Genomic DNA, 18,409 nt, shown 5'->3' with positions numbered 1-18,409 from the left:
AGGTCATGCAGCAAGACTTAATGAAAAGTTCTCTTTCAGCAAAATGTCATTGTAATCATGTATGAATAAGATATAATTTTTTTGGAAATTGTCTCAAATAATAAAGTTTTTAATATTCTGACATGCTATCCACATTCGTGCTTGAAACCAAATTAGGAAAGATTCAGATCTACTTCCAACTGGAAAAGCCAACGAAACAAACAAAACAAAAAAAATTAAAACCAGGATTAACTACAGTATCGATTAAGACACCTAGCTGTGGCAGGTATAAGACGAATGGATTTTCCCATTCCTCAGATGGAAGATTGGATGGATCAGGTCCATATTTGAGTTCAAAATGAATCTGGAGAAATTCGACTAACCCTTCTCTTCCAGGAATCTTTAATAGTTGACCATTCCTTAGACGAATTTCGATTGTTTCATGCCACAATCCTGAGTACCTGTTCCTGAGGTTCCTTCTGGTCTCTCAAATCCTTTACGTCTCCTGTCCGGTACGCCAATGCAACGCCTGTCCTCCGTGCCAAGTCCCATGTTCCTGTTCGATCAGTTTCACCGCAGTTCAGCAAGACATCGATGAAGAAAATTATTCAGAAGATTGTAAAAATTTGCATGTGTACAGATTTTTTTTTTTTGGCTAAGAGGCAGATTTTATCTTTCCTATGAATTCTAGAATATCTCTCAAATTTCTAAATTATTCTGTCTTTCCTATCATCTGTGATACCTAGTTGGGGTCTAAGCCTCCAGGTTTCCCGGGGTTTCCCTGTGAAGGCCAGTTGCTGAATAGGTAGACCTGATTAACAACTATATAAGTCCATCTTCCCTGGTTGTGTACGTGGGATGCGGGTATGCCCCAGTACACGTGAAAGCAACAACTAGGTATTTAGGTAACGAAGATCGGTGTTACCTATACCAAATCTCTTTCAACTCTTGTAATCAAAAAATCTTACTAACTTCTAAAATTTATAGGAACGCATGTTCCACAAATTCTGACGAGTTAGCTAAGCCAATAGTTAGCTCGCAAAGTGGATACATATATATACTTTGCTCGATGCGAGGGGCGATGTAATGTCTCTTGCAGCGGTCTCTCCGCGATATTTTCAGAAATTTTATAAATTATATAACTCAGTACATATCTCGAAATATCTCTTCTTATCTTACCGATCCCTAAACTTTAATATACGATGATTATCGATGCAAAGTAGTTTCAAGCCCTATTATTCCTTGGAGCGTCCATTTACTCCATGGAATAGCTTCTCTGCTATCTATGTTTTCTCTTATGAAAAGAATGAGGGAGGCTTGCCGATTAGCCGTGAAAGAACGAAGATGTATAAGTATGTATTGTTGAGCTAGTCGCCATCTTGATGAGATTCTGTATGAGAAGGAATTTAATACATGAACTAAGCAAAAGTAAGTGTGTTCGCGTATTATTTAACTCATTATTATTGACAGTGTCTGCTTACTACGCTGTGTTGCACGGGATCTGTGGGGAACGTCTGATTTGCACTGGACGAACCTGCCGTTTTGTATGCGCAAGATATTCAGTTTATTACTTCCAATAAATAGGCTAACACGGCCTTACCAGCAGATCTCCGGTCTTCCCTATGTGATCACCGAAAGTTAATGATTGTTACAAATGTTTTTAGGAGATCGACTGACAATTTTCGTCGCACCGAAATTGCTTCACTGCCTTATGGAATTTGAGTTAAGCTCAATTTAATCAGGATAGAACAGTATTGAACTGTGTGAATGTGATAAGCCTGCTTTGTGAATGAAAATTCCCTTAATATACGCATGATCAGTGAAGCTAAATCAGACCGGTGTGAGAGAGGTTTTTAAATTCTAGATCCCACAAAAATATTAAAGCAGGATTCGAACCTGCGACCGTAGCAGCAGCGCGGTTCCAGACTGAAGCGCCTAGAACCGCTCGGCCACCACAGGTTGAATCAGGTGTTAACAGCAATTAAGTTTTAAGTTATGACTGGAATGTCTATGGCAAAGATACGCTGAAAGCCGGTGGTGTAGACTTGTTTATAGGTGTAAATAATACCACAATGCTTAGTAAGGTTAGTACAGATTTCGAACGCGGAATAATTTGGGAGAAGGATGGTGCTTTTATAGACTCCGAGCCTCAGGAGCAGTAGTGGTCGAACACAAGGAAAAACTTTGAGAAGGTTATGCGTGCATTTCTTGAACATTTTGTAGTAACAAATGGAGATGAATGTACAAGCTACAGATTATGGGCCTTAAGCGATTACGTCGTGTAGTAGAGACAGTGAATCGCGTGAAATTGTTCTTTATGCATTATTCGACAATTACCTTGAGCAGCTGATTTGAGAACCGTCTCGTGACGGTAACATCTTAGATTTCCTGATTACAAAGAGGCTCGAACTTTTCGACTCAAATAACGCAGAACAGGGAATCGGTGGGTTCATGGCCAACATAGCATCTGTGAATGCGGCTGTAAATAGGGATGTTAAGAAAGGTAAGAAAATATTTCTGTTTATCAAATCTCACAAGAAATAGATTTCATACTACCTGAGCGGTCAACGTGAAACATTCGTCACTGAGACTAAAAATTTTGTGCAGAAATACATATAGTTCAAGAGTTTTATACAATGCGCCTTAGACAAATAAGTGCGGAGCAAAATTGCGAAATTAGGGAAAGATGCGACGAGGTTCGACAGCCATGTTAGAAAGCTGCTCCGAAAGCAAAGAGAGCCTCACTGCAAATTTCAATCTAGCCAAAGCTATACTAAAAAATAGAAAAATGAACAAGGCCATAAACAGTGTAAGGACAACCATGAATGAAATGTTCAACGAGTTTGGAAGTTAAATTGTATCTACCGGTTTGACAGGAAATATTAAGATGTTTGGATATTTTCTTTAACCAATAATTGAGTCAAAGTCAGCTGTATACATACTCTTTGACCATAATGGCATTCAAACGGAGCATAACAGAGGGAAGGCTGAAATACTGAATTTCTTTTTCCAAGAAAGATCGTACTGCGCACGACCACACGTGTAAATGACAGTTATCGGAACAAGTGACTGCGGTATATAAAATCATCTGAAACCACTCAACTAACGGGAGGCGAATAAAGCTGATGGGAAACCATGCGATTCTACATAGAGTATGTGAAAGGACTGGATCCTCTACTACAACAATGCAACGCAGGTCGCTATAGAAGCGAAGCGTTCCCAGTGATTAGAAGGAGATCCGCGAATCATTCACGTTCTCAGAAGGATCGTCGAAGGAATGCACAAAACCATAGGCCTCCTGCAGCAGCAAATGTGTTAGGCAGTGTCGCGTGTTTACCCACCCAGTATCCCTTGCAAAAGTTCCAAGTTATATTCTGTTTAAAGAATAACTTATGTTATAAATGCCCAATAACTATCATATAGTGAACAACGTACAATCGCAAAATCATGTACCAGTAAGGGTATTACATTAAACTTAAAGTTGATGTAAAACTCTTTAAATAACTTTATAGCCAGATGGATAAATTTCTGTGGAGGAAGAAATGTCGCTGGCTCAAAGAGAGACGGAGATAGCAACAGGCTAGGCAAAATGGCTGTAATCGCTGGTCTTTGTTTTGAGAAGAGAGAAGAATGTATTACTGCCGTACAAATTACTGGCAGTGAATGAAGTGATTGTTATGCTAAATATTTATATCGCCGTGTTGGCCTAAAGCAAACGTCACAATTGAAGTATCACGAAAGGGAAAGTTGCTGAGTTCACGCCGTGTTGTTATGGCTTCGATGACAAAGAATAAAGCCGAAGCAGCGTTATGTTAGCGGAATAATAGCAGTGAATAAACGCTGGAAGGTAACCACGGTCGTTCGAACACAAAAGAGAATACTGGCCTGGCTGTTAATTCGTGTACACGTTCTCATTGTTGTCAGTTCTCTGCCATTAGTTGCGTCTGGATTGTAAAAACATGCATAGTATCAAACTCCAAGACTAATTCGTGTCCCATAACGAAAAAAAATTAAACTGTGAGGAATGTATTTTTGCTCTCACATTTTATGTTGTTCTGACTTCCTTGTTTCGTATGGTTAATTTTAGCGAGAGGAAAATTTTTCCTTAATGTGTACAGCTAACCGTTCTGAGGTAGTATCATAGGATTCAGTTCCATCAGCTGCAGTCACTGTTGTTAGTGTTGAAAATTGTAGCGAAAGCACAGTACATTCTTGAATTGTTTCCCTGATATCCAGTCCAAGATTCAATCCGCTAAGGTTTTGTATACTGTTCATTCTGTCCGTGACTGTCAATCACACAGCCACCAAAGGGACTGACGATATCATAGGCACCTTCTGCATCGGACAGCTAATTTCACTGAGACGACAGGGACACCATCTCTCTAACATGGTAGGTATCTCTACATCAGTTACAGTTATGCCTAGGTTCAATTCATCCGTTTCGTCAACTTTAACCGGCAAGTGTTCGATTGACTTATATTAGAGCACTGTTGCGATCTGGAGAGCTGGGATCGCGTTGTGAGCAGGAGGCTGGGCTCGGGATGACAGTGAGTTGTCCAGTTTACATCTGGATGCATCAGTGAGACAGAGGTATCTGTTACAGCTATTATTTCTCGTGGTGAGTTTTACAGAGTTAAAAAGTGTCTTCAGGACGGCGGTCGGCGGCCAAACAAAAGCTTGTGCCAAAAGAAGTGCTCACGCCTTGGTAGTGGGAGGTCAGTGAGCCAGGCCGAGTGCTGTGCTGGTGGAAGCAGGGGAACGAGAAGGCATCACCTGCCCAGATGTTCTACAATACAGTGTAGCTACCATCTCAACACTCTCGTAGACAGTCAATCGCACGCTCGGATGAGGGCAGCCGACTGTAGTCCCGGATATCACTGTCTTGTTGACTAGACTACGGTCATCCATTATGGCTCGACCACGACTGCAACAGATACTCACGAGTTGACCAGGGGACTGCGAAAACGTGCCACATCTGGTCGGTGTGGAGTTAACAATTTGCATATCATCTGCGATGACCAGAAGCAGAGAAGGGTCGGCTGCACACCTGTCTTTTCAACCGCACCGTCCCAGTGGACAACAATAGCAGTCGATAGTTGTGGTATGCCTAACATTGGCTGCATCCTGGTATTGAAGTCAGCAAGCAGGTAGCAGGCATACCACCATCGATCAGTTCGCTGTGGTTTCACTGAATCTCAACAGACTGTCATTCTCTTTGGTTCTAGCGACACGGACAGAACATCACGACTGAATGTATCTTTGAGCGCCTAAAGCCACGTTATTTAAAGGGCTGAGCCTGCGCCTATGACATGGTGGCTCTGGGTGTAAGATCGCACTTGTCCTAGTATATCGTCCCGTCAGCGCTCCTTGCCTCGCTGTGGTAATTAATTGTTCTGGGCCGCCGAGCTTGGGTCTTCCCGCCTGCGTTTGACTTTTCAGTGGCGTTCTTGCGCTGAAGTTACGAAGTGTTACTTCACTCTACCTCGTTATGTAGCACTGGCGCAGAGCTAGCCTTCTCTGTTCTGAGCTCGTCTGCTACAACTTTAAAAATTCAAACCTGTTCAATAAAGTAATCCTGCTGCACAGCAATATTACATCTCCAAATTTAAACAAAATCATAAAGTAACAATATAGGGATACAGGAAAAAATATTTATTATTTTCAAAAAGGATAATTGCAGATTAAAATTTAATGTTATCCCTCAATCATCCACATCACTGAAAGCCATACTGATCTATCTTCAAAACAAATAGGAGGAATCTGCAGTAAGAAATATTTTAAAAAGTAAGAAAGAAACGCAAAGAGCGATGGGCCGTGCATATATCTACAGCTATATGAATTGCATGAAGCATGGTATCAACAAATCCTACAGAATCTGCTACAAGACATTTACACGAAGCATAGTTATAAAAGGCTGTTTCCCTGCTCGTTGCTCAGCACCTGTGTTACAATAACTCAATGAAATCTACCAGACTTGCATCAGTCACACAGGTATTGACGGACGACCACCAACATCATATGACGTTTGTCCAGTATATTGTTGCTTGTGACATTGGAAGAAAGAGGAAAGAAATATTAAGGCTAGGTCCCGTTGACAAGAAGGTCATTGGAGACATAGCACTAGCTCAGACTGGATGCGGAGGGAAATTATTTTTCGAAAGAACACTTTTAAAATTCGCCATAAGCTATTTAGAAAAGCCACACAAACGCTAAAGCTGAATGGCGAGACAGGTCCTATAAATAGCGAGCGTAATGAATTAACCAAAGAGCCATAGAACTTTAGTGGTAACGGTTTAAATCTAGTATCATTACCTTACATAAAAATTATTCATATGTGCTAACAAAATTTGTTCTGTTGAAGATCCCTTTGGAGCGCATTTCGTTGCTGCTTTTTTTCTCAGGTATAGGTGCATAGGTGCGTGTTTTGAAATCGTTCATAAGTGTTCGTTGTCTGTTCGATCGTTGAAGTCTCCCATTATGTCAATGAAATTTGATATCTGATTATTCAGCTGTTGGCCCGCATTCTCCCCAACTGAACGTGATTTTATTACTGTACCATACCCTGATGATCGAAAACATTATGACCACCGAGCACTGGGTCTTCACGATCAGCCACTAGAACGAGATGTGTAAGTCAAATATCTCAAGTAACAGTTTCAGTGTCATTTAAAGTGAAACGACAACAGAAATGTTACGTACTTGTAAGGAAGACAGGTAACAGACTGGGATTCATTCGAATAATCCTAAGAAAAATTAATGCGTACAAAAATGTAACTGTGAGAAAAATAGATGTTCAACTGAGATTCATTCGAAGAGTCCTAAGAAAATTTTATTCGCACGCGAATGCTGTAATTGTAAGGAAGATAGATATCAGTACGAAATGTATTACAAATGTCAGCAAATTCCAGTAGATTACGGCAAGGGGCAGACGTTATCGACCAATGAAAGGCTTCTTCCTTAAATTCTGACTGCGCGCGTTTCTAGTCCCTGGTTCCCGTTACGCTTCATATTGTTGCATCCATTGCTTGGTTCGTTTTTCGACGCTTCTTTTCCTTGCAGGCCGACAGTTTGAAACTGCACTGGGGAGTCTGCTAGCGCCCATCCTCTGTACATTGTTTTCCCAATTACTTCAGTACTTTTCAACTGTCTCCGAAACACATTTACATCTACATGATTACTCTCCAGTTCACAATTAAGTGCTTGGCAGAGGATTCATCGAACCACCTTCAGACTATTTCTCTACAGTTCCATTCTCAAACAGCTCACGGGAGAAACGAACACTTAAATCTTCCCGTACGATCTCTGATTTCTCTTATTTTATTTCGATAATCATTCTTCCCTATCCTCCGTGTATAGAAGGATGCCAAAAAACATTCTCGCAACCGGAAGAGAAGAAATGATAGTAAGATGTGCCTAGAGTCCTTCCAACTTTCGTACCCCACTGGATACACACACAAACTGTTCTTTACGCTCATGGTAATCGACGCTCACCCTGGAAGTTGGAATCCGTTACATTTCAGAACGAATGCTATGTCAATCGTAAGCAGTATACGTACTGTCCCAATCGCTTTCTGATCGAAATCCAAGTCCAGGGAATTGTAATCAGCACAGAAATGGCGCTTGAAGCAGTGCCTCATGTGGGTACGCAGTCTGCCTTCCGGCAGCGGTGTGCACCGAAAAACAAAGAGTTTTCCTTTACTGCCTCGCGGCACAGTGACTATATTCTGCCCCGTACCGAGGTAACTAATGGATTGTACCTCCACGTCGCTGCCGCTATTGGACTATCATCGTCGCTACTTGGCAGAGGTGCAATAGCACTTTTCTGATAAATCACTGTTGGGCTGATTAAAGTTTTCCTCTGTCGTTAGACGTCACGAACCATTTTTCTGTTCCACAGAGACCAGTTGGTATTGCAGCGGTTTTGTAAAACTTTATTAGTGTCTCTAAGACTGTTCATTATACAGATTCCTTCCTTCGACATACATACAGCTTAATGGTAATGATGTCAACATATTGAGGTTCGTACTGACAGTCGTTCTTACGAGTATCCTTTGTAAGTGTAAGGACGAGAGTAAAACGGTACTAATAGTGGACCCTCCGCCGCACTCCGAGCGGCCAACTTTTTCATGTCCTCAAGTGAGGCAACCAAAGGATACTACATTCGCTGGTTTTTAATTGTACAAACCAGTTTCAGCTGTTTGTTTACATCCAGTGCCCATTTAACTACATTGCCTGATAGAAAAATGGTAGCACCCACAAGACATAGTCGGGCGTCTTCTTACCTTGATACACGTTCACACTTCGGCGGATATGTAAATGATTAGAGTGCCAGTTCTCTGTGACCGGTAGAGCAGCCGCCAGAGTGCGTTAGTGGTGTTCGTGTTTAGCGTTGTTATCAGGTATGGCAGGATATATGAGGGGCGTGATGGCGTCATCTACATCTACATCTACATCCATACTCCGCAAGCCACCTGACGGTGTGTGGCGGAGGGTACCTTGAGTACCTCTATCGGTTCTCCCTTCTATTCCAGTCTCGTATTGTTCGTGGAAAGAAGGATTGTCGGTATGCTTCTGTGTGGGCTCTAATCTCTCTGATTTTATCCTCATGGTCTCTTCGCGAGATATACGTAGGAGGGAGCAATATACTGCTTCACTCCTCGGTGAAGGTATGTTCTCGAAACTTCAACAAAAGCCCGTACCGAGCTACTGAGCGTCTCTCCTGCAGAGTCTTCCACTGGAGTTTATCTATCATCTCCGTAACGCTTTCGTGATTACTAAATGATCCTGTAACGAAGCGCGCTGCTCTCCGTTGGATCTTCTCTATCTCTTCTATCAACCCTATCTGGTATGGATCCCACACTGCTAAGCAGTATTCAAGCAGTGGGCGAACAAGCGTACTGTAACCTACTTCCTTTGTTTTCGGATTGCATTTCCTTTGGATTCTTCCAATGAATCTCAGTCTGGCATCTGCTTTGCCAACGATCAACTTTATATGATCATTCCATTTTAAATCACTCCTAATGCGTACTCCCAGATAATTTATGAAATCAACTGCTTCCAGTTGCTGACCTGCTATATTGTAGCTAAATGATAAGGGATCTTTCTTTCTATGTATTCGCAGCACATTACACTTGTCTACATTGAGATTCAATTGCCATTCCCTGCACCATGCGTCAATTCGCTGCAGATCCTCCTGCATTTCAGTACAATTTTCCATTGTTACAACCTCTCGATATACCACAGCATCATCCGCAAAAAGCCTCAGTGAACTTCCGATGTCATCCACAAGGTCATTTACGTATATTGTGAATAGCAACGGTCCTACAACACTCCCCTGCAGCACACCTGAAGTCACTCTTACTTCGGAGGACTTCTCTCCATTGAGAATGACATGCTGCGTTCTGTTATCTAAGAACTCTTCAATCCAATCACACAATTGGTCTGATAGTACATATGCTCTTTTTCGAAACCCATGCTCATTCCTACAGAGTAGATTTCTAGTCTCCAGAAAAGTCATTATACTCTAACATAATACGTGTTCCAAAATTCTACAACTGATCGACGTTAGAGATATAGGTCTATAGTCCTGCACATCTGTTCGACGTCCCTTCTCGAAAACGGGGATGACCTGTGCCGTTTTCCATTCCTTTGGAACGCTACGCTCTTCTAGAGACCTACGGTACACCGCTGCAAGAAGGGGGCAAGTTCCTTCGCGTACTCTGTGTAAAATCGAACTGGTATCCCATCAGGTCCAGCGGCTTTTCCTCTTTTGAGCGATTTTAGTTGTTTCTCTATCTCTCTGTCGCCTATTTCGATATCTACCATTTTGTCATCTGTGCGAGAATCTAGAGAAGGAACTACAGTGCAGTCTTCCTCTGTGAAACAGCTTTGGAAAAAGACATTTAGTATTTCGGCCTTTAGTCTGTCACCCTCTGTTTCAGTACCATTTTGGTCACAGAGTGTCTGGACATTTTGTTTTGATCCACCTACCGCATTGACATCAGACCAAAATTTCTTAGGATTTTCTGCCAAGTCAGTACATAGAACTTTACTTTCGAATTCATTAAACGCCTCTCGCATAGCCCTCCTCACACTAAATTTCAGTCAGATGTTGACTGATCACAGTAGATGACACGAAGATGCCACTACTGTAGTGAAGTAGCACCTGCCAGAGTCTGAAAGCGGCCCCATTCTGTGTCTCGGTAAGACCGACTGGTCGAATCACGTAACATCCAGATTTGTGAGGCATTCGGATGTGACAGTGGCCCGATGTCGGACTGCACGGGAACGTGAGGGCAAACATATTCGTCGACGAGTTTCCGGTCGATCTCGATTGACCGCGCCATGAAGGATCGTCGTATTGTGCGCAAGGTCCTAAGTGCCTTATTGCAATAACTCAATGAAATCTGATCAGAGTTTTGTATAAGTTGCACTGGTCTTGATGGTCTACCCCCAAGACCATCCGACGTTTGTCCAGTAGGTTATTGTTTGTGATGTTGGAAGAAAGAAGGTTGAAAGATTAAGGGTTGGTCCCGCCCAAGATGAGGTCATTAGAGACAGAGCTCTAATGACTTTGAATATGTAAGGAAATTGCTTTTCAAAATAAAAAAAAATTACAAAGTTAACCATAAGCTATCTGGGAAAGAGACACAAAACCTAAAGCTGATTGAGAAGACGGGAATTTGGAATCAAGTCCTCCGAAAGGCGAGTGTAGTGCATTAAACACAGAGCCATAGATGTTTAGTAATAATGGTCTAAACCTAATATCATTACCGTATATAAAAATCAGTCATATGTGCTATAAAGTTTCGTGTTCTGATGAAGATTCCTTCAGCGGACTGCGTTTTTATTTTTATCTTGTATAGGAGTGTGTTTTCCAGGCGTTCATAAATGTTCGTTGTCTGTTCGCTCGTTGAAGTCTCTCGTTACGTCAGAATCGTATGCGACAGCAAGCGCTACCTACGATCTAGAACGCCGCACATAAAAACGGGATTCTTCTGGGGCTCATACCTCAGGTTCTGTTGGTGTCAGAAAGATAGTGTCAAGTGTTTTGGATAGCCCTTGAGCTTGGAACCATTTGTATGCCCAGCAGAAGGATCGTCTTAATGTCACTATCCCACAGTACAGGGTCAAAGTGTGAATGTTATACAGTTCCTCCTGCTTAGAAAATGTGACAAATCGGTTGGTTCTTTCTGCATTTCATGTGGTATACTGTGGGCCTTAAGGGGCTTATGAAGGCAGCATTAATTTATAGTCGTTTCCTTAGAATGATGTTTTCGTACCAAAATTTTTACGATATATTTCCAAGATCTGGATGTCCAGCAGTCTTGAAAATTTTCTTGGTATCTTTACCTGCTTCCGAGTTACAGAGATTCAACGTTACCCTACCTGTACACATAAAATATCCACGTAAAATCTGCTGTGAGGCGAACACGTAGTCTATAATGTGATACAACACGAAAAAATATGCTGTACACTGTCTCCGTTATCATTATAAGAATTCTAGGAACCCCCATCTTGTTGCAGTACTTAAGCACAGGCAAAATTTTTGTGCACTTTTTCGTAATTTCAGTTTCACATAAGTGAACTATCAAAATTTTACTGACACACGAAGTTCATTTCATGTGAGTGACATGATCTGCTGTAGCAGGGAAAATACAGGAACCAGCGGAGAAATGCTGCTATGGGAGCACAAGAAAGGCGAGTATGCTCCTGCGTAAAAGTCTCTGACTGTACCTGCCATCCCAGAACAAGTAATGGACACTCTGTGCCGTCCCACACCATCGTTCGGATACTAGTAGCAGCCGGACTACACAATTACCGTCCCATGTTAGCCTGCAGTTAACACTACAACACAAACAGCTGCTTCTGGAGTTGCTGTGACAAGGAATCATCGACTGTCGATGAATGGCTTCGCTTAGAGTTCACCGACAAATCGCGCATTTGTGGCAACTGAAGATAGCGAAACGAAAGCTGAAGTTTTAAATTTCGCGTTCAAGACAGCGCTCACACAGGAGAATCGTGCAAACATACCCTCATTTGAACATCGGACAGACTGCCATATGGGTTACATAGTAATAAGCATCCCTGGCGTAAAGAGACACATGAAAGATTTGAAAGTAAATAAATCATTAGATCCGGTTGGAATACCAATTCGGATTTACAAAAAGTGATCTACAGCATTGGCCCCTTACCTATCAAGGATTTGTCGTGAACCTCTCGCTCAACGCAAAGTCCAAAGTGCTTGGAAAAAAGGGCAGGTGACTGCAGTGAACAAGAAGGGTAAAAGAACGGACCCGCCAAATTACAGACTGATATCCTTAACTTCGGTTTGCTGCAGAAACCTTGAACATAGTCTCAGTTCGAATGTATTACATTTTCTTGAGACTGAGGAGCTTATGTCCACGAATCAGCATGGTTTTAGAATGCACTGCTCGTGCGAAACTTAGCTTGCCCTTTCCGCACGTGATATACTACGAACTATGGATGAAGAGCAACAGGTAGATTCCACGTTTCTACACTACTGGCCATTAAAATTGCTACACCACGAAGATGACGTGCTACAGACGCGAATTTTAACCGATAGGAAGAAGATGCTGTGATATGCAAAAGATTAGCTTTTCAGAGCATTCACACAAGGATGGCGCCGGTGGCGACGCCTACAACGCGCTGACATGAGGAAAGTTTCCAACCGATTTCTCATACACAAACAGCAGTTGACCGCTGTTGCCTGGTGCAACGTTGTTGTGATGCCTCGTGTAAGGAGAAGAAATGCATACCATCACGTTTCCGACTTTGATAAAGGGCGGATCGTAGCCTATCGCAATTGCGGTTTATCGTATCGCTACATTGCTGATCGCGTTGGTGGAGATCCAATGACTGTTAGCAGAATATGGAATCGGTGGGTTCAGGAGGGTAATACGGAACGCCGTGCTGGATCCGAACGGCCTCGTATCACTAGCAGTCGAGATGACAGGCATCTTATCCGCATGGCTGTAACGGATCGTGCAGCCACGTCTCGATCTCTGAGTCAACAGATGGGGACGTTTGCAAGACAACAACCATCTGCACGCACAGTTCGACGACGTTTGCAGCAGCATGGACAATCAGCTCGGAGACCATGGCTGCGGTTACCCTTGACGCTGCATCACAGACAGGAGCGCCTACGATGGTGTACTCAACGACGAACCTGGGTGCACGAATGGCAAAACGTCATTTTTTCGGATGAATCCAGATTCTGTTTACAGCATCATGATGGTCGCATCCGTGTTTGGCGACATTGCGGTGTACGCACATTGGAAGCGTGTATTCGTCATCGCCATACTGGTGTATCACCCTGCGTGATGATATGGGGTGCCATTGGTTACACGTCTCGGTCACCTCTTGTTCGCATTGACGGCACTTTGAACAGCGGACGTTACATTTCAGATGTGTTACGACCCGTAGTTCTATCCTTCATTCGATCCCTGCGAAACCCTACATTTCAGCAGGATAATGCACGACCGCATGTTGCAGGTCCTGTACGGGCCTTTCTGGATGCAGAAAATGTTCGACTGCTGCCCTGGCCATTACATTCTCCAGATCTCTCACCAATTGAAAACGTCTAGTCAATTGTGGCCGAGCAACTGGCTCGTCACAATACGCCGGTCACTACTCTTGATGAACTGTGGTATCGTGTTGAAGCTGCATGGACAGCTGTACCTGTACACGCCATCCAAGCTCTGTTTGACTCAATGCCGAGGCGTATCAAGGCCGTTATTACGGCCAGAGGTGGTTGTTCTGGGTACTGATTTCTCAGGACGAATGCACCCAAATTGCGTGAAAATGTAATCACATGTCAGTTCTAGTATAATAAATTTGTCCAATGAATACCCGTTTATCATCTGCATTTCTTCTTGGTGTAGCAATTTTAATGGCCAGTAGTGTAGATTCCCGGAAAGCATTTGCCACGATGCCCCATTGGAGGCTGTTAACGAATATACGAGCATATGGAATAAGTTCAAAGACATGTCAGTGGCTCGAAGACTTCTTTAGTAATAGAATCCAGCATATTCTCCTTGACAACGACTGTTCATCAGAGACAAGGGTAGCGTCAGGCGTGCTCGACAGAAGTGTGATAGGACTACTGTTGTTCTCTATATACACAACTGATTTGGCAGACAGGTCCGCCTGCTTAGCTGATTGGAAACGTGTTTGCCTACCACGCAGCGGGCCAGTGTTCAATTCCTGGCCGTGTCGGAGAGTTTCACCGCTCGTGGACCGGGTGTTGTGTCGCCCTCATCCCCATTTCATCATCGTTGACACGCAACTCGCCCAATATAGTGTCGGCTGAAATAAGACTTGCAACTCATTTCATTTGGCGGACAGGGTGGGCAGCAATCTGCGGCTGTTTGCTGACGATACTGTGGTGTACGGTAAGGTGTCGAAGTTCAGTGGCCGTAGAAAGATACAAGACGACTTAGACAAAATTTCCAGTTGGTCTAATGGATGGCAGCTAGCTCTAAAAGTGGAAAAATGTAAGTGAATGCGGATGAATAGGAAGAAAATACCTTCAATGTTCGGATACAGTATTACTAGTGTCCTGCTTGACACAGTCAAGTCGTTTAAACATCTGGCCGTAACTTTGGAAAACGATAAGAAATGGAACAAGCATGTGAGAACTGTTATAGGGAAGGTGAATGGTCGAGTTCGATTTATTGGAGAATTTTAGGAAAGAGAAGTTCACCTGTAAAGGAGACCGCGTATAGAACACTGATGCGACTTATTATTGAGTACTGCTCGAGTGTTTGTGATCCGTGCCAGGTCGGACAGAAGGAAGACGTAAAAGACATTCAGAGGCGGGCTGTTAGATTTGTTACCAGTAGGTTCGAACAACACGTAAGTGTTACGGGGACGCTTCGGATGCTCAAATGGGAATCCCTGGAGGGAAGACGACGTTTCTTTCGAGAAACACTCTAGAGAAAATTTATAAACGCGGCATTTGAAGCTGATTGAAACACGATTCTACTGGCGGCAACAAATTTTGCCTTTAAGGACCACGAAGATAAGATACGAGAAATTAGGGCGCATACGGAGGCATATAGACTGTCCTTCCTCCCTCCCTCTATTTACAAGTGGAACATGAAAGGAAATGACTTTACAGTGTACCCTCCACCACGCACCATACGGTGGCTTGCGGAGTATCTCTGTAGATGTAAATGACAATTGTCGGCGAGTATGGCGGCAACCTAGAGACATATTCGATTCTTCGTGTTTTGAAGAGGCGCAACAGCCTTACTCCAGTCATCATTGTGTGGTAAGCCATTGAATACCAATTCAGATCACGGCTGTTAGTGATCGAGGAAACTCTAGCAGCACAACGGTACGTCGCAGACATCCAGCGTCCTCGTGTGTTACCCCTCATGCGCTAATATCGTGGTGCCATTTTACAAGAGGATAATCCTCGTCCAAATATTGCCTTCGTGTTTATGAACCGTCTGCATGATGTTAAGGTACTCCCGCGGCCAGGCAGATCCCGAGATTTGTGTCCAACATGACATGAGTGGACCAGTTCGGACTTCAACTTCGTCGCAGCACCAACATACAGTATACCAATGACTTGTTACAACAGTTGGCCAGCTATCCTCAGATGAGGATGGCACTCTTCCGAGCCGAATCAGTGCATACATCCAGGCCAGAGGGCGGGCAACGTCTCTGAAATGACGTCACATATTCTCACAAACCTCAGTTATCACTTCGTTAACTCCCCCAGTTCTCGGACGTAAACTTATAAATAGAAAGAATGGGACGTGTCATATTGATGAGACATACCTTTTGCTAAGCTTTTAGATAGCCAAAGTTTGTATTTCAGATTTGTTATTTGTGTGTCGACTATTCTTGTTGACCACCTTGGATAGTACTCTTTCAGACTCCACAGTATTCCATCATATCATGGACGAACTACTACTCAAAGTTTCATTCATTTGAAAACTTTAATTCGAACGTACATCCTGCTACAAAGTAAAAGAATCACTCTGGAAGCATCTCAATACACCCTGGTTAAGCGATTCTTTATCATACCGGGTCTCCCAAGAGTGTTTATCCAACAAGATATGAAGATCGAGTTTGTAAGAGATAGGAAGGAGTAAAACCAGAATACAACCTTTGTTTCGTGCCAATGAATCGTATTCGCGTGGCTCAGTTGGTTGAGCTATTCTCGTGCGAGGCAAGCGTTCAGGCTCAAACTCCCATTAGGCACACTATTTCACATCATAACGAAGTTTCGTTCTGTTCATCTTGTGGTTGAAGCTCATTTTTTTCGGGTTTGGCTCCTAATATATAGCCGGCCGCGGTGGTCTCGCGGTTCTAGGCGCGCAGTCCGGAACCGCGCGACTGCTACGGTCGCAGGTTCGAATCCTGCCTCGGGCATGGATGTGTGTGATGTCCTTAGGTTGGTTGAGTTTAAGTAGTTCTAAGTTCTAGGGGACTGATGACCACAGCTGTTAAGTCCCATAGTGCTCAGAGCCATTTTTTTCCTAATATATAATTAGTCATCGAGTAAAACAGAAACGATTTCTGGCGTTCCCCAAGGTAGTGTTACAGGCCCTCAGCTGTTCCTTATCTATGTAAACGATTTAAGAGACAATCTGAGCAGCCGTCTTAGGCTGTTTGCAGATGATGCTGTCGATTATCGTCCAGTAAAGTCATCAGAAGATAAAAAAATTGCAAAACGATTTAGAAAAGATATCTGTATGGTACGAAAAATGGCAGTTGGCCTCAAATAATGAAAAGTGAGAGGTTATCCACATCAGTGCTAAAAGTAAACTGTTAAACTTCGGTTACACGATAAATCAGTCAAATCTAAAGGCCGTAAATTCAACTAAATACATAGAAATTGCAATTACGAACAACCTGAGTTGGAAGAACGCTTAGAAAATGTTGTGGGGAAGGCAAACCAAAGACTCTCCCTTATTGGCAGGACACTTTGAAAATGTAACGGATCTACTAAAGAGTGCCTACACTACTTTTGTCCGTCCCGCGGTCTGGGATCCTTACTATATGGGATTCGCGGAGTACATCGAGAAAGTTCAAAGAAGAACAGTACGTTCTGCATTATCGCGAAATAGGGGAGAGAGTGTCAATGACATGATACAAGATTCGGGGTGAACATTCTTAAAACAAAGGCGTTTTTCGTTGCGGCGGAATCTTCTCAAGAAATTTCAATCACCGACTTTCTCCTCCGAATGCGAAAATATGATATTTTGTTGACGCCGACCTACATAGGGAAAAACGATCATCACAATAAAATAAGGGAAATCAGAGCTCGCACGAAAAAATGTAGATGTTCGTTTTTTTCCGCGCACTGTTCAAGGTTGGAATAATAGAAAATTACTGAGAAGGTTATCCGATGAGCCCTCTGCCAGGCACTTAAGGGGCCCCGAAAACCCCTCTCTTTCCAATGTTAAAATAGCGCTTATAACTTACATGTTTTCTCAGAAAGTATTTGAGCTAGGAAGTTGAAATTTTTACGGTTTATTATCGGAGTATTGGCTACAACTTAACACAGGGATTTAAAAAAAATTGAGTTCAGTTGTTAGAGATTAATTTTTTCTATTGTAATGAAAATTCACTACTGTTTTGTGGCATTTTTTGTTTGCAAATTCAATAATACACAAGCTTTTTAAAAATAGTATGTTAAGTTACGCAGAACGGGCTGTGTGACATTTCGTGAAAAATTGAAGCAAATTGGTTTGGTAGACCCTGAGTGAACATGTAACTGTATAAAAAAACAAAACTTTTGGGAATCGAGAGACAATGTTTGGATTACCTTTTAGTATATTTCAGGCCCATAGGACGGATTATCTTCATCTTCCGCAAACTCCTCAAATGGCTGGTACAAATGGCTCTGAGCACTATGCGACTTCACTTCTGAGGTCATCAGTCGCCTAGAACTTAGAACAAATTAAACCTAAGTAACCTAAAGACAGCACACACATCCATGCCCGAGGCAGGATTCGAACCTGCGACCGTAGCGGTCGCTCGGCTCCAGACTGTAGCGCCTAGAACCGCACGGCCACTCCGGCCGGCGCAAACTCCTCCTCCAGCTTCTTCTTTGTCCTCCTCGTGTTTACTCTGAGGCTATTTACAGCCCTTTCAGCAGCCCAAAGACGTTCCTTGTCTAAAGCAAGCATCGTTCATATCGTGTGAAACCGATCTTCATTTCCATATTTCTAAATACTTTGCACCTTACAGCGTTGCCATCACTGAAAGTAGCAACAGCATCATACACACCATAGTGAAGTCTTTCTATGCCAACAAACAAAACCTTGGGGATTCTTGACCGTATAACACTATTTACGCTTTCATTGGGGTTTTGAGTTTTTCCGTGTACTCACTTTTTTAACAATTCAGGTGCTCCTAAGTCTCTGAAAATAGGTTTTATTACCTCCAT

The sequence above is a fragment of the Schistocerca americana genome, chromosome 8 (assembly GCF_021461395.2).
Source record: "Schistocerca americana isolate TAMUIC-IGC-003095 chromosome 8, iqSchAmer2.1, whole genome shotgun sequence".
Taxonomy (NCBI): domain Eukaryota; kingdom Metazoa; phylum Arthropoda; class Insecta; order Orthoptera; family Acrididae; genus Schistocerca; species Schistocerca americana.
This window is presented reverse-complemented; position numbering follows the sequence as displayed.